Here is an 18,446-nt window from a genome sequence, read left to right on the forward strand (position 1 = left end):
CTCCTCTTGAGTCAAATCTGTGGTAATCCACACCAATTTGGGCTCCTCCCTTGGCGCGGCAAGCTAGATTCACCAATTTTGCATCCTCCATTCCATCATAAGACACTCGTGGTTCCTTAAATTTTCCCCTTTTTAGTGGTGGGGCACACACCTTTTGGTTTTCAATTTTATAGTTATTGAAACAAGAAGGAACCCTCCTCTTAATCACTGGATGTTGGACTTGAAGGCTCCCATTTCCTTCTTTACTTTCACTTCCTTTATGGCCTTGTTTTGCCTTCTCCATCCTGTCTTGGAGGTTTTTTTTGGAGTCCACCAAAAACTATATTGTAGGGGTAGTTATGGAGGACTAGCACTTTGGCTATTGCAAGATCTATTTTCATGGCATTTACACGAGGTCTCTTCATTAGGTCCTTTAAGCATAACTCCTTAGTTGCCTTCAAGACTTTCACAAATTGTAAGTATTGTTCTTGAGGCTTGCAAGTCTCTAGCTCAATCTTTGCTGGTTTTCTGGCTCTTTAAGTAGAGCTTCCATCCTTTCATGGGATTCTCTGACAAGGACCTGGTGTTCTAGCAACACTTCTCCTTCATCGTCTTTGCATGCCTGCTTGGTGCAAAACATGCACTTAAGTTCCTATATGGTATTGTTTTTAGATCTTGGAAGACTCTTTCCCCATTTTTGATTCCTTCTTCCTTGTTTGGAAGAAGGAATCAAAAATGGGGAAAGAGTCTTGCAAAACATGCACTTAAGTTCCTATATGGTATTGTTTTTAGATCTTGGAAGACTCTTTCCCCATTTTTGATTCCTTCTTCCTTGGTGGAATGAGTGTCTCTGTTTTTGGAAGCACTAGGGTCATAGTCCTGATTGGGATCACATCTCTACCCTTTTCTTTATACAAATTTGTGTTCCCATTGGTATAGGAAATACATCCATGTGGCCAATAATTACATCCAGTTTTCCTCCTCTGTGGGGTCTGGTAATGAAGCTATGGAAGCTTCATCCTTTGTCCCTTTGTCCACTAAAGCAGTGCATGTGTATTGAATCAAAGAAAGCAATCATATATGTGTATTGAATCAAAGAAAGCAGTCGTATATGTGTATTGAATTAAAGAAAGCAGTCGTATATGTGTATGGAATTAAAGAAAGCAGTCGTATATGTGTATGGAATCAAAGAAAGCAGTCGTATATGTGTATTGAATCAAAGAAAGGAGTCGTGTATGTGTATTGAATCAAAAAAAGCAGTCATATATGTGTATTGAATCAAAGAAAGCAATTGTGTATTGAATCAAAGAAAGCAATTGTGTATGTGTATTGAATCAAAGAAAGAAGTCGTATATATGTATTGAATCAAAGAAAGCAGTCGTATATATGTATTGAATCAAAGAAATCAGTTGTGTATGTGTATTGAATCAAAGAAAGCAGTCGTGTATGTGTATTGAATCAAAGAAAGCAATCATATATGTGTATTTAATCAAAGAAAGCAGTCGTATATAACCCCCAAGTCATCAATAGATGTTCAGGTTACCTCTTTGTACTTATGGTCCTTAAGGTTTACCTTAATGGTAATTCATTGTTAACAAAGGTAAATGATGTCATATCCCCAATTGGAATCATTTAAAGTTGGTGCATGAATGGTCTTCCCAATATAATGTCGTAATTGGTGGGCCTTCCAAAGTTGACAATGGCAAATGTATGCTGATAGGTCAAGACACATGAAGTTACCTCAACATCCTTAGGGCTGATTGGAAGATCCTTGAATAGGTTATCTATTTTAGCTTGGTCTGTCTACTCGATTTCTGCAATTGGTTTGATATTTTGTTTCATCCATGGTGATGGACTTCATCCCAAGGGGGAGCTTGCATGCCAAGTATTCAACCATGGTTATTGTGATTGGGGCCAAGAGAATTTCTCTCAAGACTCCGATTTCTCCTTTCAATGTAGGCCTTAAGGATGGCACGTTCCGCACCCATGTAGGATGGTCTGGTAAGGTAATGATCTAGGTTAAGATTTTCATGGTACACCCATGCCCATTCCAAAGGTGGTCTCTTAGTGTATCTTTCCATTAGGACATATTGCCTTTCTTGGTAGAGCTTGTCTCATATGATGTGCTCATGGTGGAGCTTCTCTCATATGACATATTACATTTCTTGGTGGAGCTTCTCTCGTATGACATATTACATTTCTTGGTGGAGCTTCTCTCGTATGACTTGCTCATGGAGCAACCTCATATTCTTGGTTTCTTTAAGCTCTTGGAGCTCTTCTAATGTTTTTATTTCATTTCTAAGCTCTTTGTGAGGCTATGGTATTTTTATACTTGATACACTCCCTTCATTTAATTCATGTCTGACCAAGTCTAACAATGTTGTGAGATGGGGATTCTCTCTGGGAACATTGAAAGCGGGCCCACATACCATTCTATTTCTAGCTAGGTCTGTTGCACGAACTCTTGCGTGCCATTTAACCTTGAGATTTCCTCTCTCGAGTTAGGGTAAGTTTGTAACTTCTTGGGAAGGGATTATTATAATCCTCTAAATTTGTATCTCCCTTCCATGGCTTTCTTGAAGCTCGTCCTTTTAGTCCATTATGATTGATCTATGTTCATTTTCCACATGCCATTCCTCTTCAAGAGAATGATCTAAATGCAGCAAGATGGCTATAGGGATCCCCTGTTCCTTTGAACTTAGACACTAGCTTGGATATGTGCGAGGCTCTAATCCTTGGATGGCCATGATCATATTCATCACTCATTTCTCTCGGCATTTTGACCATCATAGGAACAGCATCTATCATTCTTCTCATTTCTATACAAATTTATGTAGGCTCAACTATTGGTTTCAGAGCCATCAGGGCTATGTGTCTTGGTTCAGCTCTGGGAGGTGCTAGTGCATAAGACGGTCTTACATACCCATAAATTAGCACACCCATTTATGATTCGGATAAAGGTTCTAAGAGAACATTGGCTATCCACATCGATATCCCATTAAGCACTGATAGGCTCATGGCTTTCAGTTTGTAACCATGTGGTCTCTCGGGTTCCTAAGCTCCTTGAGCTGGTACTCTGGCCTCTAAGAGAATGGTTACTCTTTTTCTTTTGAGAGGTGCTACCTCTCTCTGGACGGTACACTTTTCCCTCATCCTTTATTCCTTGATTGGGTCCATTGAGGAAGGAACACATCCTGTTTGTTGCAGGTATAGAATAAGCATTCTTGCCTCTTTGGTACTTTCTAGATAACAATTTTTGCATATATTTTTTTGCATAGTTTTGCTTTCTACCCCCTTTTAGGCCATATTTTTTCCTAAACCTCTTACTGCATCGATTGAAGCTCTTCTTGATGGCACATTGGCTTTAATTTAGCATCAAATTTAAAAAAAAAACAAGAATCAAGCTCTTCTTGATGGCACATTGTGTTTAATCAAGCATCAAATCACAAAAACCAAGAATTTGTGCAAAAATTAAGAGTTCACAAATTAAACTAATTAAGCAAAAACTGGCAAAATTGAAAGAATTGATGATGAAATTAGTACCTAGGGAGGTTGTGGAGCTTCCACCTAAGCACATGAATGGTTTTCCTTCCTTTTTCCATCACCCATCAATCAAAACATAAGAAAAGAAGATAGGTATAGTTAGCAAAAACAACATAAATCTCCTACTCTAATTGCACTTTCACCACTCTAATCAGTCCAAATCTCAACACTCAGTTAATCTATCACAAGTTTTACAAATGATGGGAAAACTAAAGCAAACAATGGATCAATAGAATCCACTCTAGGACTAGTTTTACTCCTCGATGCCTCTTGTTAAGGGAGAAGTTGTAGCTTCAAACAAGTATTGTCAGCCAGAAGTATGAAACCGTCTAAAGCATAAAAGTGCATTAGTCGAGGAAATTTTAAGAGGGGGTGTCAAACCCTTGATCTCTATCAATCCTATTGCTTGGACTCCTTACACTGTCAAGAGAAGGAGGCTAGAAAGTTGTCTCTCCACCTACTCTGTCTCTCTCTCTGTCTGTCTCTCTCTCTCTCTCTCTCTCTCTCAATCTTTCCCTATTCATAACTAGGACAATGATCACAAGACTTGAATCATGCAAGCTTCAACATGCACTCAGACGACACACACTCGCACACTCACCAACTTATATAATGAAAGCAACAAGAGACATGAAATAATGAGACAATGCAAGTAGAGGATATCTCCAAGCTTGAGCTCAAAAGTCAATTATATTACTTAGAATACCTTTATAAACCTCCATAAGTCACTTATATACAATGGGGTTTACCCAACCCCCCACACTTATAGGGTGCCCATTCTTAGCTCTGTTCTATTTACAAGCCTTATATGGCTGGCTTTCATTTTACAAGAAGGTTGGGCCCTTGGCCATATGTAGAGTGAGATTCCTAAGCTAGGGTGGGGGCCATGTCATGTGTAATATGGAAAAACTGGCAAAACAAACCCTAACATCACAGCGTAGAGGTCCATAAAGTGGTACCTCACTTATGACGTCGAAGTATTCTTCTCATTTTTTGACTTTCTTAAAAAAAGTACACTATGCATGTTTTTAGTACAATAAACAATCCCTAAATTATACCAAGTTATGATAAGTACTTCACTACTTTTCTCAAACCTTATTTTTTGTGAAAGAAATATCCATAAAATAGTTGAAAGTAGGGAGAGGTTTTCTTTTATATATGCATATTAAATTTTTTAAGAAAAAAATACAAAGCATAATAGAGTTTTTATCAAGTTCTTTAGAGAAAACCAATATAAATGTTTCTCTTTGTGTTATTTCCATACCAAAAAAATGGTATCTTTTTCTTATACATCAAAATCTTAAGTTAAAAATGTATGACTTCTAGTCATCAAACTGTTGAGATATCGAGCTCGTCTAGTGAGGCGGTGGACACTGATGACCCGCCTAGGGGATAGGCCCCACACTTACACCACTGGCATGGTTGGTGAGATCTTGGGTGATATGCAGCCAGCGGGATGACAGGCTGTGTGACAGCCATTCTAGAGACTAGCATAGTTATAGCGCCAGCTCATTTAGTCGGGTTCACACTATAGAGAACCCGTGTATGTATTGGTTGAGTACCTTTCATATTATGAGTACTCTTATTCTTGTACATGGGTGTTGAGTGTTGAGTAGAGAAGAAGAAGATTTTCAGCCTCTCACCTTGTGTGTTCTCTATTAGGGTTTTGTGAGTGTGTGTGTGTGCTTGCAAGAGCTCAATGTAAGATCCCAATTCCCACCGAGCAACGGATTCGGGGTACTAGCAGCGGAAGTAGCACTCCTCGCGCGGGACAGGGGTCCCACACTCGGGGCCTCACCCACGGATATCCGGATAAGAGACTAATCCATCGGTTGTTCCAAAACCGAACCCGAAAAAACTTCCTTTACCGGAAAGCACGGGCGATTCCTCCAAGGTAACTTTTTACTCTAACGTAGTCAAGATCATTTTTTATCAAACTGATCCAATTGCATCTATAAGATATTTGGTCGGATCAAGGAAGAAACTTGCACTTGGATCATTGGGATCAACGCTTTTTTTCCCATTCAAGAGGCACAGTCGTTGATTCCTATCCATAGAACAATTACTGTCCGGGATTTACTTTATCTATCGTAATAACAAAAGTTGAGTCTCGATTTATGGATCCATCAGTCCAGCCTAACCCCATCCGATCCCATGGGTTAGCCAACCGCCCAACCACTGTAGTGATGGGATCCAATTTGGAATCTGGTTAGGTTTTATCCCGGGTACCAAGGAAAAGAGTTCCAAGGCCCCCTAGCCGGAAGTTCATGCAAACATAAAACTAGCCACACCACTTACACACCCAATATGAAATTGCCTTTTTCTTAGCATCAGCTAACTTTAAAACAATCCTTTAATGAAACCATAGTACCATTGATCACAATCTTCCAATTTATCCGGTCGATTCATAATTTCCCATCATTCCTTCATCAGAGTATCTATGGCATCATTGGCAACTAGAACGCTCACCACCTGTCCACACAGGGGCCTTTTCAATAGTTCCTAGCCCATAATACTCGGCAATATAATCACTTATAAAAATCAAGATGGACTCTCGTTGAAGATCAGCAAGATCAACCAACAGATCCATATAAAGAGCCATGGACTCATCCATTGAAGACCAGCAAGGTCAATCAACCAGATCCAGCAAGGTCAATCAACCAGATCCATGCCCGGTTTCACAAAACAACTCTTACTCCTTGTTCCAATATCTTCCTCGACGCACGCGTGGGTATCCTAGGCGACCCAGAGCCCGAGCACCGTATGGTCAGCACCCTCTAGGATCCTTCGCAGGTGACCTAGCGCTTCATTCATAGGCCGCTTCCTTGGCCCCTCGTCCACCGTACCGGAAGCTCACCATTTTAATCGCACCGAGGCTGGTCAAGACCTCGGCCGACCTTGCTACGCGAGACGTCCTTCATTGACTCAGTAGTTGCAACTTTTTCAGTTAGGTCTCCACGACCTTAATCACAAGATAGTCACAATGCTTTCCCAGCAATCTTGACATAAAACAGTCATTTACAAACAGCATTTACAAACAGTCACAAAATACAGTTTCTATATTAACTCTCATTTTTCCACATTATCCCTCATCAATCCACATTGCTTATTCCACATTCCAGTTATATGTGTACTCATCCCATCACATCGTTTTCCATCTCATCACTTCAGATTCCTTCACATCACATATCATATATTCACGTCCATACATATATCTACATCCACATCCACATCCACATCCATACATCCACATCTACATCCATACATCTATTTTCACATCCACATCTACATGCACATTCATGCATCCACATCCATACATCCACATCTACATGCACATTTACATCCATACATCCACATCTATATGCGTACATTCACATCTACATGCATACATCCACATCTCTATGCATACATCCACATCCACATTCACATTCACCTCCATACATCTACATCTACATGCATACATCCACCTCCACATTCACATCCACATCTATACATCTACATCTACATGCATACATCCACCTCTACATCCACATCTACATCTATACACCTACATCTACATGCATACATCCACATCTCCATTCACATCTATATCTTTACATCTACATCTACATGCATCCATCCACCTCCACATCCACATCTACATCTATACATCTACATCTACATGCATACATCCATATCTCCATTCCCATCTACATCTCTACATCTACATCTACATGCATCCATGCACCTCCACATTCACATCTACATCTATACACCTACATCTACATGCATCCATCCACCTCCACATCCACATCTACATCTATACATCTACATCTACATGTATACATCCACATCTCCATTCACATCTACATCTATACATCTACTTCTACATGCATCCATCCACATCTCCATTTACATCCTTATCTACACATCTATTTCTACATGCATACATCCACATCTCCATGCATACATCTACTATCACGTCCTCATTCATACATCCACATCCACATACATACATACATCCACATCCACATTCCCATTCACATCTATACATCCACATACATACATACATCCACATCCACATTCCACATTCACGTCTATACAGCCACATCTACATCCACATTCACATCTATGCATAAACATCTTCATGCATACATCCCTTTCCACATTCATACATCCACATTCCCATCTCCACATCCACACATCCACACTCCCATCTCCACATCCACACATCCACATACATACATCCATTTCCACATTCCCATTCATATAACCCCATATGCCTTCACATCTAATCTTTTACATCACATCCATTCTCGCCCTATCACAACCCATATACATCTTATCCTATCACATACACTTCTTACCTCATCCCATACACATCTTATCAAATCTTAATTCATCTTATCACCTCATAACTTATTTCATAAGCATCTTATCACCTCTTGTCACATCTTATACACCTCTTATCACATCCTATCACATCTCATATCTATTTATAGAATACAAGAGAATTCTTATATTTGATATAAGATTTCTTTACACATTTATTTATGCATAAATTCTATTTAAGGAGATTAATACTTTCGAAGTAAAAATCAATCTTTTATGCATCTTCTTATGCATAAATTCAATTTGGTAGGAATTACACTTTTAGAATAAAAGAAGTTCTCTTATGCATCTAAGTTATGCATAAAATCCATTTATGAGGAAAATCACACTTTTAGTATAAAAAGAATATCTTTTATGCATACCTCTATGCATGAAATCCAATATGATAAAAGTAACACTCTTACAATAAAATAATCAACTTTTATGCATACCTCTATGCATGAAATTCAATTATGATAAAAGTCATACTTTCATAATAAAATAATCAACCTTTATGTATACCTCTATGCATGAAATTCAAATATGATAAAAGACACACTTTTATAATAAAATAATCAACTTTTATGCATACCTTTATGCATGAAATTCAAATATGATAAAAGTAACACTTTGGATATAAAAATTTATCCATTATGTATACTTCTATGCATGAAATAAAAATGATAAAAGTAACACTTTTGATATAAAAATTTATCCTTTATGCATACTTCTATGCATGAAAATAAAAATGATAAAAATAACACTTTTGATATAAAAATTTATCCTTTATGCATACTTCTATGCATGAAAATGAAAATTGATAAAAATAACACTTTTGATATAAAAATTTATCCATTATGCATACTTCTATGCATGAAAGTAAAAATGGTAAAAGTAACACTTTTGATATAAAAATTTATCCATTATGCATACTTCTAGGCATGAAAATAAAAATGGTAAAAATAACACTTTTGATATAAAAATTTATCCATTATGCATTCTTCTATGGATGGATTAAAAATGGTAAAAATAACACTTTTGATATAAAAACTTATCCTTTATGCATGATATTAAAATTCAATTTCTCCACGATTATAATGAAATTCTTTCAATTAATCTAGGATGATAATTCCTAGAATATGGTAGGAAGTCCTCTTTTTATGCTTTGAATGAAATTATTTTATGCATAATTTTTATAAAAATTTTACCATAGCTCCGCTGCTACGATTGATAAATCTCAATTTTTCTAAGGGATAAAGCTTATTATTAAGGAAATAATTAAAATGATCTCTAATTGGATCATTAATCTATAATGGATTGAATCATCAATATACATAAACTAAAAGCATAGAAAAAAGCCATTAATTTGGCCTCAAGCATAGCTTAATCTTGGGTTAAGGAAAAGCTTTATGAAAAGCTTGATTTGGATTGAGAATGGGTCATGAGTATGACCATTTCTTGAGTGAGAGAGAGAAATTACATAAAAACCATTAGAATTTAAAACATAAATGGAAATTAACTTCAATAGCATTTATTAAATTATGTAACTCTTCACTACTATTCACCAATTAACTTCAATAGCATTTAAAAAACCATACCAATTAAGCTTCTCAAGCTTAAGAGGGGTTGAGAAGAGAGAAACTTTGAGATATTATAGAAAAGATCAATATTCACTAATTACCTTACAAATTGCTTGATTCTTTGTTCACGGTAGAGGCCCCCAACCAATCAATTGGTTAAGTATGTTGATGGAGCCACCAATGGGGATTGAAGAAAGAGGGAAGCTCCAAAAACTAGTGAATTATTAAATGAATTCACAGTTCTTGGCTTAGGTGGAGTAGAGTAACGATGCATAAACACTATATATTTTTCAACAAGGGGGAGGCTTCTATTTATAGGAAAAATTGAGCTCCTAACCAAACAAACTGATTCTAGAATTTTCTAATTCAGTTTGGTCAATATTTGACCATTTTTAGGTCAGTTAAGCTAACTTTTTGGAACTAGACTTGAATGAGGAGAGAGGAGAGATGAGATATCTCAATTTTTATGAGTTTAAAACTCATTCAAGCATGTGAAATATGCACCTCCTTTAAAGAACTCCCCTTCCTTACATATGTGTCATAATGGAATCATTTTAATATTGCTCATAGTTTTTTACTAATAAACCTTGTACATTTTCAACTCTTCATCTTATGTGAAATATGCACCTCCTTTAAAGAACTCCCCTTCCTTACATATGTCATAATGGAATCATTTTAATATTGCTCATAGCTGTTTTTACTAATAAACCTTGTACATTTTCAACTCTTCATCTTATGTGAAATATGCACCTCCTTTAAAGAACTCCCCTTCCTTACATATGTGTCATAATGGAATCATTTTAATATTGCTCATAGTTTTTTTATTAATAAACCTTGTACATTTTAAACTCTTCATCTTATGTGAAATATGCACCTCCTTTAAAGAACTCCCCTTCCTTACATATGTGTCATAATGGAATCATTTTAATATTGCTCATAGTTTTTTTACTAATAAACCTTGTACATTTTCAACTCTTCATCTTATGTGAGCATTTACTCGTTTTTGGGTATCTTCTTTTACAAATTGGATTTATCTCCTCCCTACACATGGATTGATGCTATTGGTCCATAGGAACCTTAATTGGACCATAATCCAAAAATTTCTGAAAATCTAGACCCTTAGGCTAAGGTCCTTTATACCCATTTCTAATTAATTCCAATTGCACATTGGAAAGTTCTTTTTGAATTTCTGTTTCAGGGGAACTTATTTTAATAAGATGAGATAATTTTCTATCCAAAAATATTAAAAATCTGAATATTCTCTCTCTAGAATATTTTCTCTCTCTAGGTTAAAACAGTTAGAAACAAGGTCTTTATATTTCTGAAGAGGGATTGATTATAGGGGAAGATACTAGACATCAAAAAGGGGTTGGGAGAGGAATCTTACATTCTACCCCACTTAAAAAACGCGAGATGTCCTCATCTCGCAGGTGGAGTATGATCTCTTTCATCATCATTTTCTTCTTCAATCACATTCAACGTTACGCCTTGGAAGTGGACGGTCGATTTTTCCCTGGTATTCTGCTGGAGTATGGATGACTTGAGAACTGTCGGTTAAGCCCTTGGTTTTTCAATTGCAGTAAAGATCTGCCCTTCTTTCCTCTTCTACTTCTTCTGAAATTGTGACTGCCCTGGCTGCTGCAGTCTGAGGTGGAATTCTTTCTCTTTGGTTGCCCCTGTTCTGGAAAGGAATTTTGAGGTTACTCTGGGTAGAGGCAGATGGTTGATTTGGAGTTCTTCTGGGGTTACCCTGGCTTGGGCGAGACGGACCCTGATTAGACTGGTATGAAGGAATTGGTCTCTGAATTCGGGGTCCTAGACTTCCCTGTTCCCTTGACATGGCAGGAGTTGGGCAGTCTTTTAACTGATGACCAAAACCTTGGCATCCCCAAAACACCGGTTCTCACTTCTGGGCTCATTGTTCTGCATCCTTAAAATAGATGGTCCTCCTGAGAAAGTATTATGGGGGAAGGATCTTCCTTCACTTTGGAATCTTCCTACACCTTGATTCTGAATCGGTCCTTGCTGTCTCTTTGGGGGTGGAAAGTTTGAAGTACCTTCCTGGGCTTGGAATCTTTTAAAGTTAGAGGGTGCAGGCTTTGGCGGGACCTTTACTACAAAGGCTTTGGCAAAATCCTTTGCCATTTTTACTGCTTCAGCCATGGACACGGGTTTGGCATTTTTGACCAGTGTGTCCAAAGGTTCGTTCATTGCCCGAATGAACCTGGCCATGAGCTGTTCTTCATCTAGAGGTGGTGAGTATTTGAGTAGAAGAGCAAAGGCCTGGTGATATTCTTCAATGGTTTTGTTCTCCTGCTTTAGTTCTAAAAATTCGTTCATTTTGGTTTCCAAAAATCCAGGGGGACAAAATCTCTTTCTCAAATAGGTTTTTAGGTCATTCCAAGATTGAGTATTTCTATTTAGACGGTTGGTGTCACAGTGGTTCCTCCATGCTACCCTGGCTGTTTCCACTATTTTCAACCGGCCAAGAGCTATTTTGCTCAGCTCATTATAACCTGTGACGTCAAAATACTCTTCCATGGCTTCCACCCATTTCTCCACAGTCTCACCCAGGTTCTCCCCTTCTCCTTTGAAGGGTCCTGGTTGAGTCCTATGAAGAGCCTTGCGAACATCAGGATCAAGTTCGTTATCTTCAGTGTGACAGGGTCTGGCTGCTGACGGCTACGGTTTCCTCGTCTCATGATTCTGTCAAAAATTTATATATTAGAGAGAGAATAGTTATAAGATTAGAGAGGAGATTCTTATTTTTGAATACCTCAAAAACTGGGGAGAATTCTTACATTCTACCCCACTTAAAAAAAAAGCGCGAGATGTCCTCATCTCGTAGGAAGAGAACAACTCTTTTTCTTAAGATCAATTTTATTCCGGGGTTCCTTATATTCTGGTCAACCCAACAGAATACCTTCTGAACATTCCTCCCCGGAAATTTTAGTTAAGCAAGTTCTCAATTTGTCCTCCCTTAACTTGATCTACCGGTCAAGTGTTAACAGTAGCAATCTGACAGCACAACCCACTAATCTCATAGTGATTTGTTGAAATCATTATCATCAATCCAGTTATGAATATCATCACTGGGACTCGTCCCATTTATCCTCATTGTGGTTTCGCTCAGCTTATTACATTTTAACTAAAATCATTTTCAATCAGAATCCAAATCAATTTCATCAGTTTTCAAAGAGAATTAAAAATCATATCAACCACATTCGAATTCATCATCTGGATAGCATTAATGCTTATAATTTCAAGTCTTAGATTTACTCGTATATACTGTCAGTAAAGAGCTGCAGTATACTCTCGGTATATACGGGTAGTCACGTCCCTTGGAATTATAGGGTAAATACCATCATATCTAGGCCTCAAGCAAGTCAGCGATTCTATATAATTACGACATTTCCATCTGAAGACCCAATTACCAATTTACGAATTGTAGTTTGAATATCAAATTGTATGAATTATATCACACAATTATAACCTTTTTGTGCTTCTTGATAAATTTTTGACATATTTGGTTTCTCAGTTGATCTTTATTAGCCAAATGCTCTGATACCAACTGTAGGATCCCAATTCCCACCGAGCAACGGATTCGGGGTACTAGCAGCGGAAGTAGCACTTCTCGCGCGGGACAGGGGTCCCACACTCGGGGCCTCACCCACGGATATCCGGATAAGAGACTAATCCGTCGGTTGTTCCAAAACCGAACCCGGAAAAACTTCCTTTACCGGAAAGCACGGGCGATTCCTCCAGGATAACTTTTTACTCTAACGTAGTCAAGATCATTTCTGATCAAACTGATCCAATTGCATCTATAAGATATTTGGTCGGATCAAGGAAGAAACCTGCACTTGGATCATTGGGATCAACGCTTTTTTCCCCATTCAAGAGGCACAGCCGTTGATTCCTATCCATAGAACAATTACTGTCAAGGATTTACTTTATCTATCGTAATAACAAAAGTTGAGTCTCGATTTATGGATCCATCAGTCCAGCCTAACCCCATCCGATCCCATGGGTTAGCCAACCGCCCAACCACTGTAGTGATGGGATCCAATTTGGAATCTGGTTAGGTTTTGTCCCGGGTACCAAGGAAAAGAGTTCCAAGGCCCCCTAGCCGGAAGTTCATGCAAACATAAAACTAGCCACACCACTTACACACCCAATATGAAATTGCCTTTTTCTTAGCATTAGCTAACTTTAAAACAATCCTTTAATGAAACCATAGTACCACTGATCACAATCTTCCAATTTATCCGGTTGATTCATAATTTCCCATCATTCCTTCATCAGAGTATCTATGGCATCATTGGCAACTAGAACGCTCACCACCTGTCCACACAGGGGCCTTTTCAATAGTTCCTAGCCCATAATACTCGGCAATATAATCACTTATAAAAATCAAGATGGACTCTTGTTGAAGATCAGCAAGATCAACCAACAGATCCATATAAAGAGCCATGGACTCATCCATTGAAGACCAGCAAGGTCAATCAACCAGATCCATGCCCGGTTTCACAAAACAACTCTTACTCCTTGTTCCAATATCTTCCTCGACGCACGCGTGGGTATCCTAGGCGACCCAGAGCCCGAGCACCGTATGGTCAGCACCCTCTAGGATCCTTCGCAGGTGACCTAGCGCTTCACTCATAGGCCGCTTCCTTGGCCCCTCATCCACCGTACCGGAAGCTCACCATTTTAATCGCACCGAGGCTGGTCAAGACCTCGGCCGACCTTGCTACGCGAGACGTCCTTCATTGACTCTCCGTCAGCAGTTGCAACTTTTTCAGTTAGGTCTCCACGACCTTAATCACAAGATGGTCACAATGCTTTCCCAGCAATCTTGACATAAAACAGTCATTTACAAACAGCATTTACAAACAGTCACAAAATACAGTTTCTATACTAACTCTCATTTTTCCACATTATCCCTCATCAATCCAGATTGCTTATTCCACATTCCAGTTATATGTGTACTCATCCCATCACATCATTTTCCATCTCATCACTTCAGATTCCTTCACATCACATATCAAATATTCACGTCCATACATATATCTGCATCCACATCCACATCCACATCCATACATCCACATCTACATCCATACATCTATTTTCACATCCACATCTACATGCACATTCATGCATCCACATCTATACATCCACATCTACATGCACATTTACATCCATACATCCACATCTATATGCGTACATTCACATCTACATGCATACATCCACATCTCTATGCATACATCCACATCCACATTCACATTCACCTCCATACATCTACATCTACATGCATACATCCACCTCCACATTCACATCCACATCTATACATCTACATCTACATGCATACATCCACCTCTACATCCACATCTACATCTATACACCTACATCTACATGCATACATCCACATCTCCATTCACATCTACATCTTTACATCTACATCTACATGCATCCATCCACCTCCACATCCACATCTACATCTATACATCTACATCTACATGCATACATCCATATCTCCATTCCCATCTACATCTATACATCTACATCTACATGCATCCATCCACCTCCACATCCACATCTACATCTATACATCTACATCTACATGTATACATCCACATCTCCATTCACATCTACATCTATACATCTACTTCTACATGCATCCATCCACATCTCCATTTACATCCTCATCTACACATCTATTTCTACATGCATACATCCACATCTCCATGCATACATCTACTATCACGTCCTCATTCATACATCCACATCCACATACATACATACATCCACATCTACATTTCCATTCACATCTATACATCCACATACATACATACATCCACATCCAAATTCCACATTCACATCTATACAGCCACATCTACATCCACATTCACATCTATGCATAAACATCTTCATGCATACATCCCTTTCCACATTCATACATCCACATTCCCATCTCCACATCCACACATCCACACTCCCATCTCCACATCCACACATCCACATACATACATCCATTTCCACATTCCCATTCATATAACCCCATATGCCTTCACATCTAATCTTTTACATCACATCCATTCTCGCCCTATCACAACCCATATACATCTTATCCTATCACATACACTTCTTACCTCATCCCATACACATCTTATCAAATCTTAATTCATCTTATCACCTCATAACTTATTTCATAAGCATCTTATCACCTCTTGTCACATCTTATACACCTCTTATCACATCCTATCACATCTCATATCTATTTATAGAATACAAGAGAATTCTTATATTTGATATAAGATTTCTTTACACATTTATTTATGCATAAATTCTATTTAAGGAGATTAATACTTTCGAAGTAAAAATCAATCTTTTATGCATCTTCTTATGCATAAATTCAATTTGGTAGGAATTACACTTTTAGAATAAAAGAATTTCTCTTATGCATCTAAGTTATGCATAAAATCCATTTATGAGAAAAATCACACTTTTAGTATAAAAAGAATATCTTTTATGCATACCTCTATGCATGAAATCCAATATGATAAAAGTAACACTCTTACAATAAAATAATCAACTTTTATGCATACCTCTATGCATGAAATTCAATTATGATAAAAGTCACACTTTTATAATAAAATAATCAACCTTTATGCATACCTCTATGCATGAAATTCAAATATGATAAAAGACACACTTTTATAATAAAATAATCAACTTTTATGCATACCTTTATGCATGAAATTCAAATATGATAAAAGTAACACTTTGGATATAAAAATTTATCCATTATGTATACTTCTATGCATGAAATAAAAATGATAAAAGTAACACTTTTGATATAAAAATTTATCCTTTATGCATACTTCTATGCATGAAAATAAAAATGATAAAAATAACACTTTTGATATAAAAATTTATCCTTTATGCATACTTCTATGCATGAAAATGAAAATTGATAAAAATAACACTTTTGATATAAAAATTTATCCATTATGCATACTTCTATGCATGAAAGTAAAAATGGTAAAAGTAACACTTTTGATATAAAAATTTATCCATTATGCATACTTCTAGGCATGAAAATAAAAATGGTAAAAATAACACTTTTGATATAAAAATTTATCCATTATGCATTCTTCTATGCATGAATTAAAAACGATAAAAATAACACTTTTGATATAAAAACTTATCCTTTATGCATGATATTAAAATTCAATTTCTCCATGATTATAATGAAATTCTTTCAATTAATCTAGGATGATAATTCCTAGAATATGGTAGAAAGTCCTCTTTTTATGCTTTGAATGAAATTATTTTATGCATAATTTTTATAAAAATTTTACCATAGCTCCGCTGCTACGACTGATAAATCTCAATTTTTCTAAGGGATAAAGCTTATTATTAAGGAAATAATTAAAATGATATCTAATTGGATCATTAATCTATAATGGATTGAATCATCAATATACATAAACTAAAAGCATAGAAAAAAGCCATTAATTTGGCCTCAAGCATAGCTTAATCTTGGGTTAAGGAAAAGCTTTATGAAAAGCTTGATTTGGATTGAGAATGGGTCATGAGTATGACCATTTCTTGAGTGAGAGAGAGAAATTACATAAAAACCATTAGAATTTAAAACATAAATGGAAATTAACTTCAATAGCATTTATTAAATTATGTAACTCTTCACTACTATTCACCAATTAACTTCAATAGCATTTAAAAAACCATACCAATTAAGCTTCTCAAGCTTGAGAGGGGTTGAGAAGAGAGAAACTTTGAGATATTATAGAAAAGATCAATATTCACTAATTACCTTACAAATTGCTTGATTCTTTGTTCACGATAGAGGCCCCCAACCAATCAATTGGTTAAGTATGTTGATGGAGCCACCAATGGGGATTGAAGAAAGAGGGAAGCTCCAAAAACTAGTGAATTATTAAATGAATTCACAGTTCTTGGCTTAGGTGGAGTAGAGTAACGATGCATAAACACTATATATTTTTCAACAAGGGGGAGGCTTCTATTTATAGGAAAAATTGAGCTCCTAACCAAACAAACTGATTCTAGAATTTTCTAATTCAGTTTGGTCAATATTTGACCATTTTTAGGTCAGTTAAGCTAACTTTTTGGAACTAGACTTGAATGAGGAGAGAGGAGAGATGAAATATCTAAATTTTTATGAGTTTAAAACTCATTCAAGCATGTGAAATATGCACCTCCTTTAAAGAACTCCCCTTCCTTACATATGTGTCATAATGGAATCATTTTAATATTGCTCATAGTTTTTTACTAATAAACCTTGTACATTTTCAACTCTTCATCTTATGTGAAATATGCACCTCCTTTAAAGAACTCCCCTTCCTTACATATGTCATAATGGAATCATTTTAATATTGCTCATAGCTGTTTTTACTAATAAACCTTGTACATTTTCAACTCTTCATCTTATGTGAAATATGCACCTCCTTTAAAGAACTCCCCTTCCTTACATATGTGTCATAATGGAATCATTTTAATATTGCTCATAGTTTTTTTACTAATAAACCTTGTACATTTTCAACTCTTCATCTTATGTGAAATATGCACCTTTTTTAAAGAACTCCCCTTCCTTACATATGTGTCATAATGGAATCATTTTAATATTGCTCATAGTTTTTTTACTAATAAACCTTGTACATTTTCAACTCTTCATCTTATGTGAGCATTTACTCATTTTTGGGTATCTTCTTTTACAAATTGGATTTATCTCCTCCCTACACATGGATTGATGCTATTGGTCCATAGGAACCTTAATTGGACCATAATCCAAAAATTTCTGAAAATCTGGACCCTTAGGCTAAGGTCCTTTATACCCATTTCTAATTAATTCCAATTGCACATTGGAAAGTTCTTTTTGAATTTCTGTTTTAGGGGAACTTATTTTAATAAGATGAGATAATTTTCTATCCAAAAATATTAAAAATCTGAATATTC

The sequence above is a fragment of the Cibotium barometz genome, chromosome 56 (assembly GCF_041138505.1).
Source record: "Cibotium barometz isolate CiBa-2024 chromosome 56, ASM4113850v1, whole genome shotgun sequence".
NCBI classification, from domain to species: domain Eukaryota; kingdom Viridiplantae; phylum Streptophyta; class Polypodiopsida; order Cyatheales; family Cibotiaceae; genus Cibotium; species Cibotium barometz.